The following is an 18,852-nucleotide window of genomic DNA, read 5'->3' as shown; positions in this document are numbered from 1 at the left end:
CCGGCAACGCTCGACGAACTGCTAATCATAGCAGAAAAGTACTCCACTGCCGACTCCTCCATGAAGTCGGAGCTCCGAGTGGACACTTCTGGGAAGGTGCTTGTGGGAGTCCTGGATTAGGGGGTTTCCGAACAGCCGGACTATCTCCATTGGCCGGACTGTTAGACTATGAAGATACAAGATTGAAGACTTCATCTCGTGTCCGGATGGGACTCTACTTGGCGTGGAAGGCAAGCTAGGCAATACGGATATGTGTATCTCCTCCTTTGTAACCGACCTTGTGTAACCCTAACCTCTCCGGTGTCTATATAAACCGGAGGGTTTTAGTCTGTAGGACAACATACAATCATACCATAGGCTAGCTTCTAGGGTTTAGCCTCTCCGATCTTGTGGTAGATCTACTCTTGTACTACCCATATCATCAATATTAATCAAGCAGGACGTAGGGTTTTACCTCCATCAAGAGGGCCCGAACCTGGGTAAAACATTGTGTCCCCGGCCTCCTGTTACCATCCGCCTTAGACGCATAGTTCGGGACCCCCTACCCGAGATCCGCCGGTTTTGACACCAACAGTGCCCCCCCGGCTCCTCGAACACCGGCTGGAGACAACAGTCGACGCTAGCAGCTGAACGACAACAAGTGCAAAGCCCCACAGCCGGCTTCCACCAGCCAACAAGTGGCAACAGTCGAAGACAAAAAACCTGAAGGGCAACCACTCCCCAAGCGTCAGAATGGTGACAAGCCGGCCTGGTTGCCTGCTTTCTCCTTTGAGCAGACCCTCGATGCCCCCTGCAAGTTCCACAACGGTGCAAAGCTGTCCAACCATGCAACTCGGATGTGCCACTGGCTTGTCCGCATCGCCAAGGGAGAAGGACTGACTCCTCTGCCTGCTGGCCCACCAGCTCCGCCTCCTCAGCAGTCGGCCGCCCGTCTAGCAGTCGGTGCGATCCAGGATGATTATCCTGAAGAGCATGCTGCTTACGTAGCCTTCACTAGCGTGGCGGACGATCGGCGCAACCAGCGTCAGCAGCACCGAGAGGTGAACGTCGTCGCCTCAAGTGCTCCTGAATTCATGCATTGTCCTGAGAAGCCCATCAACTGGAGCCGGGCTGACCACCCGGAGGTGATGCCCTCTCCGGGTTCCTATGCTCTGGTGCTGGATGCCACTCTTGCAATAGAGAGGTGAGCTGCCCGCTTCTCCCGGATTCTGATAGATGGCCGTAGCAGCATCACATTCTATATCATCAGATCAAGTTGAACTCGGTAGATCGCCTGAAGTCGGCCGATTGTGTCGCGGCCAGTAGCCGGCTGACCGAGTCCCTTGTGATTGCTGTTGAGAAGAAGCTCCTGGACTGGGCGGTGGCCATGACTAGCAAGCAGCCAGACATGTCCCCAGAGCCCAAAGAGTCAGAGACCCAGGGCTCCTTCCAGCCGGCCAAAGAAACTAAGAAGATCCCTTTGGACCTTGAGCACCCAGAGAAATTTGCTATCATAGGTGCCAACCTTGATAGCAAATAGGAAAGCGAGCTCATCGATTTCCTCTGTGAGAATCAGGACGTCTTCGCATGGTCCCCCAAGGACATGAAGGTTGTTCCGACGGATTTCGCCGAGCACAAGTTACATGTCAGAGCAGATGCCAAACCAGTCAAACAACCCCTCCGCTGACTGTCCGAGGAAAAGTGAAGAATTTTTGGTGAGGAGATAGCCCGGCTCCTAGTAGACGGCTTCATCATGGAAGTGTTTTTTCTAGAGTGGCTTGCCAACCCGGTCCTTGTACTGAAGAACAACAATAAGTGGCGCATGTGCATTGATTAGACCAGTCTCAACAAAGCTTGCCCAAAAGATCCATTTGCGTTGCCTCGGATTGATCAAGTGATAGACTCCATAGCCGGATGCGAGCTATTGAGCTTCTTGGATGCCTACTCAGGATATCATCAGATCAAGTTGAACCCGACAGATCGCCTGAAGACCGCCTTCATCACACCATTTGGAGCCTTCTACTACCTGACCATGACATTCGGCTTGAGAAATGCCGGTGCCACGTTTCGGCGTTGCATGCAGAAGTGCCTCCTCAAGCAGCTCGGCAGAAATGCCCATGTCTATGTGGACGATATTGTGGTAAAGACGAAGAAGCGCGGCACTCTCTTGGAAGATCTCAAGGAAACTTTTGAAAATCTACGCCAGTTTCAGATCAAGCTCAACCCAGAGAAGTGTGTGTTCGGAGTACCAGCCGGCCAGCTCCTCGGCTTCTTGGTCTCAGACCGCGACATTGAGTGCAACCCTGTGAAAATCAAGGCCGTCGAGAGGATGGATAAACCCACCCGACTGAGAGACGTGCAGAAGTTCACCGGCTGTTCGGCATCCATTAGTCATTTCATTAGTCGGCTGGGAGAGAAGGCTCTTCCCCTGTACTAGCTCATGAAGAAGACCACTCATTTCGAGTGGAATGACCAGGCGGATGAAGCTTTTCTCCAGTTGAAAAAGATGTTGACCACGCCGCCTGTCCTGGCGGCTTCGGCTAATACGGAACCCATGTACCTTTACATTGCTGCCACCAGCCGGGTGGTCAGCGTTGTCATGGTGGTAGAGCGCCCAGAGGCCGACAGGGCACAGCCGGTCCATATGCTTGTATATTACTTGAGCGAAGTGATGTAAACCTCAAAGCAGAACTACCCTCACTACTAGAAGATGTGCTACGGCGTGCACTTTGCCGCCAAGAAGCTGAAACCATACTTTCAAGAGCACCCAATCACTATTGTCTGCACTGCCCCACTTGCCGAAATCATTGGCAATAGAGATGCATCTGGCCGAGTGGCCAAATGAGCCATCGAGCTGGCCCCCTACACCATCTTCTACCAGCCGCGCACCGCCATCAAGTCCCAAGCACTGGCCGACTTCCTTGTCGACTGGGCCGAGACCCAGTACTTGCCGCCAGCTCCGGACTCCACTCTTTGGCGAATTCACTTTGATGGCTCAAAGATGTGGACCAGCTTGGGAGCCGTCATTGTTCCTTCACGTGCCACGGAGTGAAAACTACCCAGCTGATGCCCTGGCACGGAGTCAAGCAATACCAGCCGGCATCTCCCTTCAGTGCCTCCGCAAGCCGTCAATCAAGCCTTGTCCAGAATCTGAGTCCATCTTCATGCCGGCTCCTCCCGAAGCAGTCGGATCCGACTTGGGGGCTGCAGCAGCCGGCCCGGGGACTTCAGCAAGCAGCCCGAGGGCTTCAGCAGGCGTCCCAGGGACTGCTACAGCCGCACCCAGCCCTAGAACTTCACAACCCAGCTCGGGGGCTTCAGCAGTCGGCTCGGGGACTTCACCAAGCGGCTCGGGGACTGCAGCAGTCGCACCCGGCCCGGGGATTTCACAACCCGGCTCGGGGGCTGCAGCAGTCGGCCTAGGGACTTCAGCAGCGCAGCAGGCGGCAATCGATTCCCACCCGCCGCCTCCTAGCCCAACCGCCCTTGTACAAGTGGTCGTAGTGGCAGTAGAAGAAATTCAAGCACCTTCATGGGCATTGCCCATCCTCAAGTTTCTGGTAAACAGAGAGCTGCCAATCGATGAAATCTCGGCCCAGCAAGTGCAGCACCGAGCATGAGCCTACATGATACTAAACAGAGAGCTTGTCAGACGCAGCATGACTTGAGTCTTCCAGCGCTACGTAGAATCAGAGAAAGGCTAAGCAATCCTCAAAGATATCCACCAAGGTGAGTGCGGCCACCATGCGGCCTCCAGATCCCTTGTTGCCAAGGTTTTCCGCCATGGTTTCTTTTGGCCGACTGCTTTGGAAGATGCCAAGGAATTAGTCAAGCATTGCAATGGGTGTCAGAAGTTCAGCTCTCAGCAGCATCTATCGGCTTCTGCACTCAAGACCATTCCCCTGGCTTGGCCCTTTGCCGTCTGGGGATTGGACATGGTGGGGCCATTCAAGACAGCATGCGGCGGCATGACCCATCTGCTTGTTGTCGTGGACAAGTTCACCAAGTGAATTGAATCCAAGCCAATCCAGAAGTTGAATGGTCCGACTGTTGTGACCTTCATTGAAGACATCACCACCCGGTATGGAGTACCACACAACATCATCACCGACAATGGGTATGCCGGCACCTAAGCCCTCTCTTGCCACAAGCCGCAGCTCGTGGAGCGACTGTCCGGCCGGCAAGAGGTAAAGGCAGGAAGCGGTGCCCACACGAAAAATGGCTAAGGACTAAAAGCATTTTCATAGGCCGAGTCGGCTCCTCGCCTCGTTGACCGACTGCTGAGCAGCCGGCTGGCCGGTTTCTAACTTTACTTGCCATACTCTACCGACGGCAAATGTACTTGCCTTCCCAAAGCGGCCAAGTATTTGACCCAGCCATAGACCACAGAGCGGTTGTTCGGCTAGCAAGTCGGCAGCCAAGGGAAGGCGGCAAAGGAAAAAGCCAAAAGAGTAAAAGGCAAGACAAGTCAAAAATCGGCAAAGACAATTTACACAGCAAAAGGCCCTTAGCCGGCATTCAACGGAGTTTGAATACGTCCCCAGTGGGTGGAACTGTGCAAGTCTAACAAATTTATTAAAAGAGATTACAAAACATGAAAGGAAAGATAACTTGCCCGCCTAGGGCAAAGAAGCAGCATCCGGATCGGAGGGGTCGGCGGAGGTCGTAGCTCCGGGTGGTGGAGAGGCTGCCTGGGTGGTCTCGGCCTGATCGGCTCCAGCAGCAGTCAGCCCGTCCGCGTGCCTCCTGTTGGTCGAAGCCTGGTCAGGCTGAGGACGGCCCTCATCTTCACCATCCGGCGCGTCGTCTTCGCCGCCCTCATCCTCCTCCTCGCCTTCGTCACTGGAGGCGATCTCCTCCAACGAGTCCTCGCCGCCTTCTGGGTCCAGCCCAAACCAGTTAGGCGGCACCTCTGAAAGAACATGCGGTGCCCCCATGTTTGGTTTTGGTAATTGATGACAATCTCTATGGACTAATGGTTTCCTTGAGTTGTATTTGAAGGGTTTGTCCATAGGCTTTTCTTGGAGTCCATGTGTTGGTTTTAAGGAGAGTTTGTGATGACCATCGTCCTTTTAAGGAATTATCCAAAGATCGGTCATGTGAGTGTTGAGCTTATTGCAAGCATGTCTTGAAGAATAAGATTGTGTGATCATTCATGTCCACCTTCAAGACATCATCCAAATGAAGAGAGTTGAAAAGAGTCAACACACAAAGCGCACAAGATGTACCGAGGGATCAAGTCCCATGGTATGGTAAGCATTGTCCATTACACTTTGTGTGCTAACCCATGGTCTTCGCGAGAGTTCTTTATGGGGTTAGGTTGCGGTGTGCAAGTTCAAGTGATGTATCATGAAGAGATCAAGTGCTTGAAGCTTGCCGTCCATTGTGGTGACAATGGACTTGTGAAGATGAGCGGAAGAGTGGCTCACCCATAGTGGAGTATGGGGGAGCAATCAACTAGTCTTCATCGAGCCAACGCAATCAAGAAAGGTGGTCCATCTTGAGGAGGAGTAGATCATCATCATCTAGCTCAAGTGGACTTTGTGCAAGGCAAAGGTTTGCCCTTGATAGGTTTTCTATTTTACCGGTCTCATGGTAGTTGTGGGAGACCGGGTTATAGGATCGATTGCCGTACTATCAAGGGGGGCTCTCGATGAGTTGCTTGATCGTATCGTTCGTAGAGAGCTCAAACCATTGCATCCTTGCATCATCCTTATTGGTTCTTGTTTGGTTCTTCTCCTTGTGAGTTTTGGAGCTTTTGGTCATTTTTATGACAAGCTCGAGTTCATCGAAAACGGAGTTCACATGCGTCTTCTATGATGTTTTCGATGTTGGAGGGTATGCCGGTTCTTCTCTGTTGGAGGTTTCTCTCCTCTCTTGTTAGGCATACCTCCTCTGCCTCTTCTTACTAACCAGTCACTGTTTTGATGCTACTCGTTGTCTTGTATCCAACAAGCTTGAGTTTTCTCAATTCGGAGCTCATTTGCGGAAGTTATGGCAGTTCTGGTTTTATTGTTACCCCCGTTGTCTTCTCTGCAAAATGAAGGACTCCTAGTGTTGCTGATCTAGGGCATGCGGTAGTACTGCTCTTTGGAGCGGTAGTACCGCAGGCCCTTGCGGTAGTACCGCTCTGTTGGAACGGTACTACCGTGGCCTCAGGCCAGGCGCAGCTGCTCGAGCGGTAGTAGGGGCGGATATAATTTTTTACATCCGCGCCCTACGCGGTAGTACCGTGCCGTGGGCGCGGTAGTACCGTGGGCTCTGGCCAGGCTCAGCAGCATGAGCAGACGTAGGGGCGGATGTAATTTTTTACATCCGCGCCCTACGCGGTAGTACCGCTCTTCGTGTGCGGTAGTACCGTGCCGGAGTTTTTGCGCAGGTCCTCCCTCAGCGGAAGTAGGCACGGATGTAATTTATTTCATCCGCGCCCTTCCCAGGCTGAGACTTTCCTGCCTTGCGGTAGTACCGCAAGGGGGAGCGGTAGTACCGCGCAAGCGGTAGTACTGCCCCCTAGTCAGGCAAGTTCCGGCCTATGCTGCTGTCGCAGTAGTACCGTGGTCCTCCACGGTAGTACCGCGCAGCCTCGCGGTAGTACCGCGCCCCTGGTGCGGTAGTACCGCGTTGTGCGGGCTGAGTGAGGGGATAACGGTTGGATTTTCTCCCCTCCTATAAAAGGGGGTCTTCTTCCCCATTGAGTCTAATTCTTTGAGCTCGCGTTCTTCCCCCATTGTTGACCTTCTTCGAGCTTGCTAACTCTCAATCCCTCCATGGATTCTTGCTAGTTTTTGAGGGAAAAGAGAGAGGAGATCTAGATCCACATTTCCACCAATCACTTTCTCCTCTATGTGAGGGGAGCCCCTTGGATCTAGTTCTTGGAGTTCTTGGTGTTCTACTTCTTGTTCTTCCTCTCATTTTCCTCCCTAGCATTAGTTGCTTCGGTGGGATTTGAGAGAGAAGGACTTGGGCACTCCGTGTGCCCTTGCCATTGCATTTGGTGCATCGGTTTGAGTTCTCCACGTGATACGTGGAAGTTACAAGTTGAGAAGCTTATTACTCTTGGGTGCTTGGTGCCCTTGAGCTTGTTTATCTTGGGTGCTTGGGCCCCCTAGTCGGTTGGTGGTGTTCGGAGCTCAATCATTGTGGTGTAAAGCTCCGGGCAAGCGTCGGGGTCTCCAATTAGGTTGTGGAGATCGCCCCGAGCAATTTGACGGGTACCGGTGACCGCCTCCAAGGGTTGCCAAAGTGTACGGGTTCGGTGACCGCCCCCAAGGGTCGCCATTTGTACGGGTTCGGTGACCGCCCTCAAGGGTCCCTTAGTGGAATCACGGCATCTTGCATTGTGCGAGGGCGTGAGGAGATTACGGTGGCCCTAGTGGCTTCTTGGGGAGCATTGTGCCTCCACACCGCTCCAAACGGAGATTAGCATCCGCAAGTGTGTGAACTTCGGGATACATCATCGTCTCCTCGTGCCTCGGTTATCTCTTACCCGAGCCCTTTACTTATGCACTTTACTGTGTGATAGCCATATTGTTATTTGTCATATATCTTGCTATCACTTTGTTGCTTACCTTGCTTAGCATAAGTTGTTGGTGCACATAGGTGAGCCTAGTTGTTGTAGGTTTTGTGCTTGACAAATTAACTGCTAGGTTTATTCCGCATTTGTTCGAGCCTCTACCGTAATTATTTTAAAACGCCTATTCACCCCCCCTCTAGGCGACATCCACGATCTTTCAACCTCGGTGCCCGCTTCATCTAGATCGGGGAGGAAGATGCCGGTGTCTGTGTACTTGGCGATCATCGCAGCCCGATGATAAAGCTGGGGCACCACCGCCTCCAACTCTTCACCGGCCTCGGCGCGGAGAGTTTCCAGCTGGTCCAAGTTCAGCCCAGGGTACCACCCTTTGACAAACTCCAAGGCCCGCCTGATGGAGTCCTGGACTAAGGGGTCCTCAGGCGTCCGGCCTGTTGGACATGGGCCGGACTATTGGGCCATGAAGATACGAGATAGAAAACTTTCTCCCGTGTCCGGATAGAACTCTCCTTGGCATGGATGGAAAGCTAGGCGGCCGGATGTACTATTTCCTTTCTATGTAATCGACTTTGTACAACCCTAGTCCCCTCTAGTGTCTATATAAACCAGAGGGTTTAGTCCATAGAGACAATCATAATCACATAGGCTAGACTTCTAGGGTTTTAGCCATTACGATCTCGTGGTAGATCAACTCTTGTAATACTCGTATTTATCAAGATCAATCAAGCAGGAAGTAGGGTATTACCTCCATAGAGAGGGCCTGAACTTGGGTAAACATTGTGTCCACTGTCTCTTGTTACCATCAACCTCACATGAACAGTTCGGGACCCCCTACCCGAGATCCGCCGGTTTTGACACCGACATTGGTGCTTTCATTGAGAGTTCCACTGTGACATCAAAGTCAGAGTTGATGGCTCTCCTTGTGATCGAGGACAATATCACCGCCGGAGGAGCTCTGGCCTCAGGCCAAACCCTCCGGCTGGGTGGCTTTATCATGACCGCCCATTCGGCCGATGAGCCGACGATGACTTCTCGGGTCATCCAAAATCACCTCCGAATTGACTCCGAATACTCCAAACAGATGGATCCAACGGAATTGTCATCCTTGAACGAACTCCTGGATCGCATCGCCACCTTAGGGGTCGCTACAGACTACGATCGGATTGGGTTTAAACCCGATCAGAGAGAAATCAAATCTCCATCGATCACCCCCCAGATAGCGGTAGTAGAGGAGCAAAGCAACAAAACTACCTCGATACTGAGGACGAACTATGTTCAGATCTCCGAGTTCGAAGAGCCGGATACCTGTCCGCGGAACGACATACCTTGTCCTCCGAACTCGGAATCAGATGGTAGACCTGAGAAATCGGTCGATCTCCCAGAGCCTGAACTATTAAGCTCGAAAATTTCTCAAACTCCGGATACCAAATTGGGTCAGGGTTCGGATTTAAATCCACCCACCCACCCAGATGTGCACGACCTCACGTGCATAAAGCAGCAGTCTCAGGAAAAAGTCCATCACTTTTGGGCTAGATTCCTCCTTCTCAAAGACAAGATTAAAGATTGCCGTGATGAAGATGCCATCTCAGCGTTCTGCAATAATTGCACGGACGAAGGAATCCTCAACGCCATCAACCGCCGTCACATATCACACTTTGCTGACTTGGCAACCATAGTACAGAAGTATTGCGCAATGGAAAGCGCCTGGAAAGCTTAGGCAGCTCGTTGGGAACTGCCGGTTTCCACTCAACCCCTCGTCCGGACAAAATTGATGCACCCTCGCGGGGCGCCCGACCAAATAGTAAAGAAATCAACACCCATTATGGGACGCGGAACCGTTCGGTAGGGATGGCTCGATAGGCCATGCAAAATACACACAACACCTGATACCATACCAACCCATAACCTTAGAGCATGTTGGATACTCTGGCAAGTGGCCAAGAGCGGCGAGGATATCCTCACCAAAAACAACGCGAAGCAACTCCTCTCGGAACACGATGATCACAAAGTATTGACAGTCTTCCAGACTTTTGCTTCAAACAATCGGCGCAAGAGAGCACTCCGCGACCTCGCTGAAGTCTGCCAAGTCGCAACAATAAATCCTTGGAACGACACGGCCATAACCTTCAACGCCAGTGATGAACCAAAAATCCAGTTCGCACGGGCACTAGCCGCCTTGGTCCTCAATCCAATTGTGGACGACTTTCAACTCACCAAAGTGCTCATGGACGGCGGTAGTGGATTGAACCTCATCTACGAGGATACACTCAGCAAAATGGAAATAGATAGAAATTGTATCGAGCAAAGTAGCACGACCTTCCGAGGAATCATTCCCAGTCAGGAGGCACGGTGCACGGGAAAAATTACACTTGATGTGGTATTCGGCACGCCGGAGAACTATCGGTCCGAAGAGATAACCTTCCAAGTGGCCGCTTTCAACAGTGGATACCACGCCCTGTTGGGGCGACACGCATTCACACGCTTTTAAGCCATACCTCATTATGGGTATATGAAGGTCAAGATGCCCGGGCCCAATGGTATTATCACTCTTGCTAGTGATCCGGATATAGCCCTCCGTGCTGAAAACAAAACAGCATCCCTGACCCTCGAGGCACTATCTGAGGCCCTTGCGGCCAAAGAGTTAACTGCACTGCACTCGACGGTGGATAGGGTGATGTAATCCTTGACAAGCGCTCCAAATCCACCTCCTTCAAACCAGGAGATGAAATAGCCAAATTTCATGTCCACCCGACGGACCCAAAGAAGACAGCATCCATCGGGGCACAACTAAATCCAATGGTAGACGCCGCACTACGAGTGTTCCTACACGAGAACTAGGACATATTCGCCTGGCATCCTTCTGATATGCCAGGAATCCCACGCAGGTTGGCTGAGCACAACCTCAATATATTGAAGGGATATAAGCCGGTCAAGCAAACACTGCGGTGCTTTTCCGAACCCAAACGACAAGCTATGGGGGAGGAGCTAGCCAAGTTGATTGAGGCCAGATTCATCAGAGAAATAAAACACCTGGACTGGCTAGCAAACATGGTGATGGTGCCAAAGAAGGATAAATCCTGGCGCTTGTGCGTTGATTTCAAAGACCTCAACAAAGTTTGCCCTAAGGATCCCTTCCCCCTCCCCCGCATCGATCAGATCATTGATGCTACTGCAAGACACGACTCACTGTGTTTTCTCGACGCATATTCCGGATACCAGCAAATCAGAATGAAGGAGTCTGACCAAGCCGCAACGGCATTCATTACACCATATAGGCCATTCTGCTTCAACAACATGCCCTTCAGGCTCAAAAATGTCGGGGCCACCTACCAACGCATGATTCAAACATGCCTGGAGAAACAAATTGGCAGGACAGTTGAAGCATATGTGGACGACGTCGTCATTAAGACCAAGCACGTCAAGTAATTAATAAATGACCTACACCTCACATTCGACAACCTCCGGACATATGACATTAAGCTCAATCCAGAAAAATATGTTTTCGGGGTTCCCTCTAGAAAACTACTTGGCTTCATTGTTTCCAGTAGAGGAATCGAGGCAAACCCAGCCAAAATCCGGGCTTTATCATAATTGGCCACACCAACAGACCTTAAACAGGTCCAAAAATTAGCCGGATGCAAGGTAGCTTTAAGCCGCTTCATCTCCCGACTAGGAGAAAAAGCATTGCCACTTTATCGACTTCTCCGACGCACCGACCACTTTGAGTGAACGGATGCGGCAACGGCCGGATTGGAAGAAATAAAGGCTCTTTTTAGCAAGCAACCCAATCCTGGCTGTGCCAAGCGTCAGCGAACCAATGTTATTATACATCTCTGCAACACACTAGGTGGTGAGCGCAGTACTCGTTGTCGAGCGAGAGGAGGACAGACACAAATTCCCGCTCCATAAGTCGGTATACTACGTATCCACTGTCCTAACTCCATGCAAATCCCGATACCCTCATTATGAAAAGATAGCATATGCGGTCTTCTTGGCATTCCGGAAGCTACGACACTATTTTCAAGAGTGCTCGATCACGGTGGCTTCCGAAGTTCCATTGGATGACATAATAAACATCCGCGATGCCACAGGCCGGATTGCCAAATGGGCCATTGAGCTCCTTCCATTCGACATAACATATAAGCCGCGCCGGGCCATCAAATCACAAGTACTGGCAGACTTCGTCACCGAATGAACAGAGGCCGAACTCCCTAAAGAGTACGACACATATTCCGACTGGGTCATGCACTTCGATGGTTCCAAAATGCTGGCAGGCTTAGAGGCGGGCGTTGTCTTAACATCCCCCACTAGAGATATAGTTCAGTACGTACTCCAAATATTATACACAGACTCCAACAACGCAGCTGAATATGAGGCCTTATTGCACAGTCTTTGGATGGCTACCTCCATGGGCATACTACGCCTGGAAATACGCGGGGACTCAAATCTCGCAATTTCCCAGATAAATGGAGACTTCGATGCCAAATATCCAAAGATGGCGGCCTATCATAATGCCGTACTCAAAATGTCAGCTCGGTTCGAGGGGCTCGAGTTTCACCACGTGGCTCGAGAAAGTAATCAAGCGGCGGATGTCCTTGCTTGCATCGGCGCCAAGCGTGACCCCGTCCCACCTAACATCTTTCTGGAAAGGCTTTTCAAGCCATCCGTGTTGTGGCAAGGGGAGAGCGGCAACACCAGTTCGGATCCGATGATAACCCCAGATTCTGAACACACCGATATCGTCGGAGGCTCAGCCACCAAAATAACACCGTCGGCCCATCTTATCATGGCAGTCATTGCCCCATGGAGTGAACCCTTCTTGGCCTACCTTAATAGGCGAGAGCTCCCTAAGTATCAGAATGAGGCCCGCTGCATTGTTCGGCATTTGAAAGCCTACAAGGTCCACCAAGGAGAGCTCTACAAGAAAAGTGCTACCGGAGTACTTCAAAGATGTATCTCCGAGGAAGAGGGGTGGCAGCTCTTGCTAAAATTCATGCCGGTCTTGGTCGTCACCATGCCACAGCTCGGGCCCTTGTAGGCAAGGCCTTCCATACAGGTTTCTATTGGCCGACGGCCTAAGAAGATGTACATGACCTTGTCCAACGTTGCGTCGGATGCCAGCTTTTCGCCAACCAAAGACATATGCCACCCACTGCTCTACAAACAATCCCCATCGCTTGGCCTTTCGCGGTCTAGGGGCTTGTCATGGTCGGACCCCTTAAAGGAGGAAGCCATAAGAAAAAGTATCTGCTGGTCATGGTGGATAAATTCACTAAGTGGATAGAGGCCAAACCAGTTAAAACGGCCGAGGCCGGACCAGTGATAGACTTCATATCCGACGTTGTGCACCGTTATGGTGTTCCACACAGCATCATCACCGATAAAGGCTCCAATTTTACAACCGATGAGGTGAAAGCCTGGTGTGCTAATCTAGGCATTAAGCTCGATTACACCTTCGTCTATCATCCGTAAACAAATGGTCAAGTCGAACGAGCCAGTGGTCTTATTATGAGCGGCACCAAACCCAGACTAGTGCAGTCTTTGAAGGAATCAGACAAGCACTGAGTTGAGGAGCTGGACTCCATACTCTGGAGGCTGCGGACCACGCCCAATCACACTACCGAATATACACCTTTCTTCATGGTGTACGGCGCAGAGGCTGTGTTACCTTGCGACATTATTCATGACTCACCTCGAGTGCGCATGTACGAAGAGAGAGAGGCCGAGCTTGATCGGCAGGACAACTTAGATTCCCTAGAGGAGGAGCGAGACATTGCAAAACCCGTTCAACATTTTATCAACAGCAAGCCCGCATATATCAAAGCAGAGAAGTGTGTGCCAAGACTTATAATGTTGGCGAACTCGTTCTACGCTTGCCGGAGAAGAAAAAGGACAAACTTAAGCCCAAGTGGGAGGGTCATTTCATCATCGACGAAGTTCTCACGGGAGGAGCGTACCGCCTGCATGATGCATCAGACAATCGCCTAGAGCCGAACCTCTGGAACACGGCCAGGCTCCGAAGATTCTATGCCTAGCGCCGAACTCTTCGTTCGTCTACTTATCCCTGTTGTTCCCACTATTTTTTCTCCTCTCTTTTCGTGTTTTCCTTTTTTCTCTTTAGCCTTAAAGCTTTCATGTGGCTAAACTGTACACCTATGAGGTACACATCCTTAAATGTGTATGCCCATTATACCTGGGGGCTTCTTGCACAAAAGCTTATTATTGTTATTCTTGGAGCATCAAGCTCATCATATATGCGTTTTTTCCTCATATGTACCTTTTCTTCGCCATTATATGCATCGATACGACTTATGTTTTGGCCAAGCTGGGTTGCCTGGCTCCTGTTCTTATGCCATACGCCCCTGTTAGTTCGTCTAGGGCATAAAGGGAGCACCTCTGCGATTGTTACTGTCGGGTCATCCGGATGTGTACCTTAGACTGGGTGAAGCCAAAAGCTAGCGTTCTTAAGGGAATATTAGATCGGTGGACTAATGACGTTTTTACATTTCTTCCACTATGAACCCCTAGATGTTACTTATACTACAATCTTCTCAATCACAGTTCGAACATGCACATTAACGCATGTACACCCAGGCAAAGGAACCCTTAACGGAACTATTCTCTCTAGAAGATGTTTCTTACAATCATAATGTAATATAACATAGCTAGCCGGATACAACTTGTCTGTTCAAGCAACAGTGACCCCTACATCTGGTTTCCACGCATACCCCGGTCTATTTTGCTGCGCTGGTATTCAGAAACACTCCGCACCTTCGGGTCCGGAGGTCGAAGCGAAAAGGTCGGCCATGACAATCATTTTACAATCCGACTAGGGACAAATATGTCCAGGAAATTACATAGTCACTTAGACTGAAAATTTTCCTCCTCTATGCCGTCTAACAGGCTGTCTAGCTTACAATATTGTTGGGAATATTTGGCGGCTACTTCTACTTGGTCATATACTAAATTAACAGGAATTTCCTTCCCATCTGATCCTAGAGGTCCGACCCGGTCCGTATGGTTCTCATCAAGCTTGGTATACCGTGTTTTCACAATGGCCCAAGCCTCTCGCGCACCTTCCCAGCAGGCTGATATCTTCCATAATTGAATATGCTGCCATGCCGCTTTGAATAGCTCCGCGAGCTCCGCCATACCTCCTGGAGGAGAGGCGGGTGGCCATAAAGCCTTGGCAACACTTCACATTGCTTGCCAAACTCATTCGTGCATCCGGGACAACTCTTGTAGCAGGTTGCCTTGAGATCCGGACATCTCCTCTTTGGGACGGCCAGTCAGCATACCTGCAGACATAAATATGTCAGTTCCTACCATCGCCGAATGATACGGAGGCAAGTTTGAAAACCATACTAAACATGTCGCCTTGTAGCCTCCTATTCTCCTTGACGGCGTCAGCTAGCTGGGCCCGGACATCTTTTAGTTCTTCGCCTAGTTGGGTATGGGAATCCTGCAGCTTGTTCTTCTCCTCCCTGACCTGCGTCAGCACACGCTCGCCTGCCGCATGTTGCCTTTTGGCCTCTTGTTCACCAGCCTGGGTGACCATTAATTTTTCTCTCAGTTGCTCTAGCGATTCTATCAGCGGAAACACAATAGTATTAATATAACTGGTATATGATTATACTTTCTTCTGATGGGGAGAAGCATTACCAGGTGGTGCCTCCTTGGATTTTTCCAATTTGGCGGTAGCCGTAGTTAGCTGAGTCTGACACTTTTCCAGCTCTTGAGATAGCAGGCTATTCTTCTCCATAAGTGCCTGATTATACAATGATCCTTAAATCAGTTGTATCAACTACTTTAAGTCTCGGGGGCTACTGGTATATGATTATTAAATCTACAATTACCCGCATATCTTTTAGATGCTGGTCCATGGCCCTGGCAAGTCCATCCTGAGCAGCTCGGATGTACGCATCGGCCGAGCTGAAGGCATCGAATGCCTCCTTTGAAAAGCCGGAATCATGGAGAACGGCCCTCCGACGATGATGATTCATGGCGCTCTCCACTTTGGAGTTCGTGACAGACATATCATCCGAGTCCTCTGCGGAAGGATAGTCCGGTGCCACTCCCGTGTCAGCCCCCGTCCTGAGGGCAGGGTGCAGAACCTGACTAGTGGAGGCACGACTGGCAGGATCGTCGGACCTAGTCCAACGGACGCTTTTCCTGATAAAATACAGTGGATGACGTCACAATTTCATGCGGCGACCAGGAGGCATATTTTTTAAAAAAAGAAGGCCTTACCTCTTTGATTAAGGTTCTGTCATATTATCATTTGCCTTTCTCTTCGAAGATGTGCCCGGCGCGGGCACCACTCTACTCGGAGATGCTTCTGGTGCGCGTTGCGGCGTCTAGCGCCTCCCCTTTGGAGCACGAAATAGTGCGGTGGGTGAGGCACAATAAGGAAGCTCTTTCAAAGAATGTGTCTCTTAAAAATACTTACATGCAAAGCAGGAAGGAGGCTGGGATAATCGACAATGATGGGCACTTCCGTACCATCATAGCTCGTTTGGTAGAATACTCCATTCTCATGCTCCACAAATATGTCCAGATCTTCTTCGAACCCGTGGTCAAGGTCTCAGTTGTGACCCTCCGGGTGGGGGCGGGGCTATAAATCCCCTCGGTAGCCTTCCGCCATTCCTGTTGCGAGTGGGTTGGTTACTATCAATCAGAACTGATTCAGGGAAAGGACTGAGTAAAATGGTAGGATTGGAACTTACCCAGCTAGGAGGATTATACATGGAAAATCCATCTCGACATTGGAGAGGAGTGAACTCCTTCTCCCCTTTGTATAGTTCGGCCAATATTTTGGCAAAGGCGGTGGGGGTTTTCGGACCCTTCCGACCGCAGTGTGAGGCGTCATCTTCCCCATTATAGTACCACATGGGAAGCCCTCTGTATTGGAGTGGTTGGACCCCTCGCACTATGGAGATCGCCATTACCTCGATTATTGATAATCTGGACTAGCGAGCATCTTAATCTTTCCCATCAACCGACTGACTTCTGTTATCCTCCTCCTCGAGGCTCCAAGGGCGCCAGCTGTGGCGTTTCTTCAACGGAGCACTTGAAAATTTGGGGAGACCCATTCGTACTGGGTCAGGAAATATAGAACCATTCAGAAGGCCACTCTTCGGAAGCCTTCTTTGGCGTGCGGGACAGGTATCTAGTCCCAGCGATGCGCCATACCTCGGCTCCTCCCACTTCGAATATTGATCCCCCTTGGTTACGAGGGATGAGGCAGAACCATTTTCTCCATAATTAAAAATGGGCCTCACAGCCCAGGAATAGCTCACACAGAGCAACGTAACCCTCAATGTGCAGGACGGAGGCGGGAGTGAAACTGTGCAGTTGGAGGCCATAATACTCCAGAAGTCCTTGGAGGATGGGATGAATTTGAAATCTGACGCCTCTTAGCAAGTAGGGAACGAAGCATACTCATTCCCCCTGGACGGATTGGGGAAATTCTCCGCCTAAACCCCGCCGTTGAAGGACGTCAATCCTGCTCGGACGGGGACTAGATCCGTGGGGTGAATAAAGCCCTATTTTTGCATCTTCGTCAGCTGGCCATGAGATACGGAACATCTCTCCCAATCACCTTTTTCAGAGCCGTGGGGATGAGAGGAAGAGCTGGGAGCGCTAGCCATGTTGGAGGGGTTCCTCCTAGCGAGCTCTAAGGATTTTTTCACAGGGTGTGGAATGGATCTGAGATCTATTCTCTTTAAATAGGCGCCTCTCTTGTATGGTCAGGGTGGTATGTGCAAAAATACCCCGACCTCTCGTATTCGCTCGACACATGGAAGCTGAAGTCAGGAAGGCATGGAAGCCGATGGGCGCGACATTAAATAGAAAGCCGAATACCGCTCTTTAAGTCAGGGACTTTGAAGTAATCGGAGGAGGAACCCGCCTTGCAATGCCGAAGACAATCTGCGCGCCGGACATCTCGCCATTGAAGTCTGGTTCAGGGGCTACTGAGGGAGTCCTGGACTAAGGGGTCCTCGGGCGTCTGGCCCATTGGACATGGGCTGGACTATTGGGCCATGAAGATACGAGATATAAGACTTTATCCCGTGTCCGGATAGGACTCTCCTTGGCATGGATGGCAAGCTAGGCGGCCGGATGTACTATTCCCTTTCTATGTAACCGACTTTGTACAATCCTAGTCCCCTCTAGTGTCTATATAAACCGGAGGGTTTAGTCCATACAGACAATCATAATCACATAGGCTAGACTTCTAGGGTTTTAGCCATTATGATCCCGTGGTAGATCAACTCTTGTAATACTCGTATTCATCAAGATCAATCAAGCAGGAAGTAGGGTATTACCTCCATAGAGAGGGCCTGAACCTGGGTAAACATTGTGTCCCCTATCTCCTATTACCAGCAACCTCAGAAGCACAGTTCGGGACCCCCTACCCAAGATCCGCCGGTTTTTACACCGACACCGCCGCGCACCTGCCCGGGCAGAGGAGCCCTTCCATGACTCGATGCGGCCAATGGCCGCCTCCAGCTAGTCGGAGGTCCGATTGATGGTGCGCAGAACGGGAGTACCCGGCCAGAGGGTGGTGACCACCTGGGCCCCAGCATGCTGAAGACGGCGGAGAGCCCGATGCGCCGGCTGGAGACGAGCCTGGATGGCAAGCAGTTGCTCGGCGAGGGTGCGTGGGGCGTTGCTCGTGATCGTGGCACCATCCCGCCTCTGCTCGTCATGATGAGCTTCGGCGTCTTGGCTGGCGGCAACGGAATAACCGGGGAAGTACTCTGCATAAGAAAAAAAATATGAAGCCACAAGCTGGCACATATGACAAGTCGGGCAGCGAAAGAAAGAGAGGGACAACTCACCATCGAGCAAGTCCTCAATCTCGCCATAGCCGTCCAACAGGGCCTTCTCCTTGTCCACCCACTTCGAGTGCTCGGTCTCGAATTCGGCCTCAAGGGCCTCCTCCGCCTCCTTGAGCTCCTGCAGCTCCGCCTTGTGCTTGTCCGCCTGGTCAGCCAGCTACGTGGCCAGGCAGCCTCGCTCTTGCTCCATCTTGAGGCGCTCCTCGTCTTTGGTGAGCAGCACAGTTTGAGCTTTGCCCATTTGCTGCCGCAAGGTGGCATTGGCTCCTGCAGAAGATAAGAGAGAGAAGTCAGTAAATCAATAAGAAAAGGTAGTTGCCGGAAGATCCGGCTTGACTACTCAGCAGTCGGCCCGAATCTCAAGGGCTACACCCTGCGGGTGCGTTGGCGCCCCCCGTGAAAATAAAGAGAGGAGTGCTTACTCCGGCTGTCGGTCAGCTCGGCAGTCCGCTTGGCTAGCTCCTGGACTTGGGTGTTGAAGGCGGCCACACGAATGTT

The sequence above is a fragment of the Triticum aestivum genome, chromosome 7A, assembly GCF_018294505.1.
Source record: "Triticum aestivum cultivar Chinese Spring chromosome 7A, IWGSC CS RefSeq v2.1, whole genome shotgun sequence".
Taxonomy (NCBI): Eukaryota; Viridiplantae; Streptophyta; class Magnoliopsida; order Poales; family Poaceae; genus Triticum; species Triticum aestivum.
This window is presented reverse-complemented; position numbering follows the sequence as displayed.